Here is a 5,164-nt window from a genome sequence, read left to right on the forward strand (position 1 = left end):
AGGCTTTTTTGTGCGTCTTGATACGATACATGTCCCCAGAAAATTTCGTACATGTAGGTTGAACGTGAACGAGGGGCTAATCATTTCCAATTTTCAAGGTGGCGCTAGCGAGTCATTTTGCCACGCCCATGTGCGAAACTTGTAGAATACGAAATTTTTCACCGGTTCTGACATGTTTGCAAATTTTGGTGAGTTTTCGAGTATGTTTAGGCCATGTCATTTGGGCCTACTTTGCAGAAAAAAAAAAAAAAAAAAAAAAAAATATAATCCGAGCAGATTCAATAGGGACCTCGCACGGTCGTGCTCGGGCCCTAATAATCCGAGCAGATTCAATAGGGACCTCGCACGATCGTGCTCGGGCCCTAAATATGACTTTCAAGTTGCTAACGCTTTTAATCAATTTTTTCATTAAATCCGTACAAGATCTTGCTACTGAATTTTCAGATCGAGCGAGCCCAATAGTTGCAACTTAAACATATTGTCAACAGCAAATGAGAATTCCTCTAAAATTAGAATGTTCAGGAGCTGTCTGACATTTGAATGTCTTTTTCCGAACACTATGATCCTGTCCCATCTGTTGTACTGCACCACTGTTTGGTCCCATACCAGCCAAACTACCCTAAAGCCTATAGAGAGGCTTTATAACCGTGCCCTAATAATTTTAGATAAAAAGCCCATTCGATTCCATCACTGTTACATTTTAAGTAAACATAAAATCTTAAACTTTGTTAATTTTGTTAATCTTAGACATATAAAGGACTGGACTTGCACCTGAGCCACTTTGTAAATTTGTGAACAGGCTGGAACCCTCCAGATCAACAAGAGCTGCTACATGTGGAGAAGTTCCATTTCGCAAAACATCTTTTGCCCAAAATGTTTTTTCTGTTAAAGGAGCCAATCTGTCTTCCTACAAATATAAAGACTTTAATTAAACTGTCCACCTTCAAAAATACATATGAAAAACATATGAAATGTATATCTGTGTGTATGTGAGATGTGCATCTGTGTGAGCTCAAGTGAATGTGTTTATTTACTACACTAACTTTTATTGGTGCTAACTGGTTTCTGGACATTTTATTGTATTCACTGTAAATTTTTATTCTTTCATTATTTTAACTGTTAAAAGCCCTTCTAGGGACAGGTGTTGCGAATTAGCCACGGCTATAAACACTGTGATACAGGCATCGGATTGTTTTTTATGTAATAATCTACCTATTCAAATAAATAAATAATAAAAATAAAACATCTGCAGGAAGTGATAGGAGGAGAGAGGAGAGGGACGAGAAAGTACAAGACTATGGGAAAGAGGTTGCATCCAGAGAGAAAGAAGAGGAGGGAGGAGCTTGCATCATGGGAAATAAAGCAGCATAACTAAGGGATGGTTCAGGACTCACCTGTGCCAGCCCTAACTATAAGCTTTAGCAAAGAGGAAAGTCTCAAGCCTACTTTTAAATGTAGAGATGGTGTCTGCCTCCTGAACCCAAGCTGGAACCTGGTTGATCACAGGAGAGGAGCTTGATAGCTGAACGCTCTGGCTCCCATTCTACTTTTGGAGACTCTAGGAACAACATTGAACTGCATTCTGGGAGCGCAGTGCTCTGGTGGGGTAGTAAGGTACTACGAGCTCTTTAAGATAAGATGGTACCTGACCATTAAGAGCTTTGAGGTGAGAAGAATGATTTTAAATTCTATTCTGGATTTTACTGGAAGCCAATGCAGAGAAGCTAAGACAGGGAAAATGTGATCTCTTTTCCTGGTTCCTGTCAGAACACGTGCTGCAGCATTCTGGATCAGCTGAAGAGTCTTAATGGACTTTTTCGAGCAGCCTGATTATGGGAAATTGCAGTAATCCAGCATATTTTTAACTTGATAATGAATTTAGAGCTGATGGACTGCGACTCTGCGTAGGGTTTTGTGTGGAGTCACTGCTGAAATAGAAGGGCAGAGAAGTGTGTTAGACTGCGACTCTGCCTCCTGGTCTCAACTCTGGGTTGTCATGGATTTGGTCCACTAATAAACTTGGCCAAATTTCTAGAAATGAGAGCTGCTCCTTCCCAAGTGGGATGGATGCCGTCTCTCTGAATCAGACCAGGTCTTCCCCAGAAAGTCTGCCAATGATGTACAAAGCCCACATCGTTTTCTGGACACCACCTCAACAACCAGCGGTGGAATGACGATATGCGGCTATACATATCATCACTGGTCAGATTTGGCAGGGGTCCAGAGAAAACTAGTGTCCGACATTGTTTTTGCATATGTACACACCGACTCAACATTAATCTTAGTGACATCCGATTGGCTTAACTGGGAGTCATTACCGCCGATTTGAATAACAATCTTACTGTATTGTGTATGTACGTTTATCCTTAGCCAGCAGTTTCAAATAAGACTCAATGTCGCCCGCTCTGGCCCCAGGGATGCACTTAACTATGGCCACTGGCTTCACTAACTTCACGTTTCTCAAAATAGAGCTGCCAATGATCAGAGTTGGTTTCTCAGCGGGTGTGTCGCTGAGTGGGGAAAATCAGGTTGAACAGGTTGGTGATGACCCGTGGGCTTTGAATGCTTACAACTATTCCTCCTTCGGACAGTCACCCAGTCACCCCTTACTGGCTGCTCAGGGGATGCCGTGGGACGGCTACCACAGGCTAACTCAGGCTGTTCCGCACCGACTAACGGGGACTGGCTACAGTAGCTAAACACTTATCTACCAAGGTGCGGAGCCGGACTTCTAAATCACTGAGCCTCACCACCATGTCTACAAATAAACTACACTTGTTACACCTACCATTACCGCCAAAGGAGGCAGGGGAGTAACTGAACATCTGACACACCAAGCAGGAGAAAGTAGGAGAGCGAGAGGGAGAAGAAGAAGCCATCGCTAGCTACTGAGCTAATGTCGCTAACGGCTAATCTAAAGTACTGTAGTGTTAGCTACCAAAACTTTCAAACTATGAGATTGAACAGCAGTCACTAAAAGATAGAAAGAACTGTGAGTGCTTAGGCAAAATTACTGTAAGAATAAGTGTTTAGGCGACAGTTGGCCGCTGTAATCTAACAAATTTAATTGATATTTAGCGAGAGCAGCACAACACACTAACAATGCACAAGCACCGAAAATGGAAATGAGTCAACACGCTTACTGCAGTACGTCAGCAACGAGTGTGTTCAAACTCCAAAGGGAGGAAGATATAGCAAGTTAAAGAATTAGTGTGCCTGGAGTTCTTGGCCCTTGATGGGTGGGTGTGTTGGTAGTGGCATGCAGCTAAGCTGGTTGATTTTGCCTCGTTGCTGGTTTGGCTGGTGTTGCACGGCGGCCAGGGAGCGTGCTGGGCATGGAGGATGTCGGCTGGCGCCGGCGGCCTTAGTTTTTTCCGGTGGTTGGGGGGACAGCGGACTTTTATTGGGTGCACGGTGACCTGTGTGGCGCGTTTGCTGCCGGGCTGGGACTTGCTGATGGTGTTTCTCTCCGCTGGCTTTCGCTGTCCATCCCCCTTCTCTTACAGGTCTTGTCCTTTCTCTGTGCTGTCTGTTTGTGCCCCCTGTCCGGCCCGGTGACAAATCAATACATAATTAAATTAATAATAAAACAGACAAAGGAGTATATTAATACTCTCTTGTTAAAGTAAAATCTGTCTGGCACAATATGGTATCCAGGTCATCATACTCCAGGCTGCTGGGCAGGACAGGACAAAAAAAAAAAAACTCAGACTTTCCAATCAGTTAAGGATCAGAGATAAAAAACCTCCACTGAGAAAGATTTTGACAATTTGAGGGAGAAAAGGCATGTGGCTACATTTTGGTGCCTTTTTGTGCTTATGGAGATAAATATACATGACTGGCAGCAGTTTACAAAAGAAATTCTGGTCTTCCAAATCCTTCTCTCCAGACTAACTTGATCACATGACACCCTGATTAAGTCTCTAAGGCTACTAATAATACAAACTGCGTTAACGTGCGATAAAATAATTGTTTGTGTTAATTAATTTATGCGTTTATGAAAAAATAAGGCGTTAACTTGCCCAGCCCTATTATAATACCTATGGTACCATACCACCTGGACCATACTTACTACATGGATTAACATCAAACCATCAAAGTGAAGAAATATTTAATGAAAAACTAGTTTTTCTAATTAATGGAGAAAATATTTTTTGTGTATGATTTATTCCACTTGATTAGAGTGAAACGAGATCCCCTTTTACAGCCTTTGTAAAATAACTCCCCTTCTCTTTATTATAATGCTGTGTTGATCAGAGCCCCACTGAGCCAGCAAGCTGCAGAGGCATTTTTAATTGTTGCAGGTGGTCTGGCTATGGGAACATGGCTGTGATGCTCAGGGATCTACAAATAATGGGTACGCAAACAAAAGAGCTGGGTCCAAGACAGCTGTGCTTGGGATTGCTGTGCCAAGGTTCAAGGCCTGAGGTAATAGCACGGCCTCCTTTTGTCTTATGTCACTGATTCAGAGTCTGCAGAAAGCCACTGTAGTTTCGAACTGTCTGAACTATCATCCGGTCCTCTGAGATTCCACAGAGGTGTTCTTCTTTATTGATACAAATATCTCTAGGGTTGTGAAGGAGTTTTTTTTCTTAACATATAGCATAATTTATGTAATCTGGGTGAAATTTCTGGACATGATTGAGAAATTTCAAGTTGAAATTAAAGCTGCAAGCAGCGTTGGGCGGGCCCTCGCACTTGTAAGCGCGTCCGCGCGTGAGCCGGCCGAGTTGCACGTTCTGGAGCTCTGCCGGTGCGGCTGTGAATTTCCTAAGCGGTTCCGACGCCGCATGAATGTGCTATATGTCACTTCCTGTGTCCCCTATGTGGAGCTACATAGCACTTGCCGCTATGAATATAAATCGGTATTGACGTGTAGATGTCTGCGGGGTGGGAGAGTTATCAAGCACGTAAAGTTTGTTTCAGATGTGAACATGTACACTGAACAATAATGTACCCAAACAATAAAATAAATTCCTTTTATATTTCCCTGCCTTGTTGTTTATGTGTACATACAGAGGAAGAATGTGAGAACAGCACACATTTCATCGTTACTGTGTGTTAGAGCATGGGAGAACAGTGGATACTTTTAATACAGCCCACACCCCTAATACTGTGTAACTATAACAAGTAGAGAACAGAAGAAAAAGATGTTCTTTCTTTA

Source organism: Micropterus dolomieu, linkage group LG11 (assembly GCF_021292245.1).
Source record: "Micropterus dolomieu isolate WLL.071019.BEF.003 ecotype Adirondacks linkage group LG11, ASM2129224v1, whole genome shotgun sequence".
Classification (NCBI taxonomy): Eukaryota; Metazoa; Chordata; class Actinopteri; order Centrarchiformes; family Centrarchidae; genus Micropterus; species Micropterus dolomieu.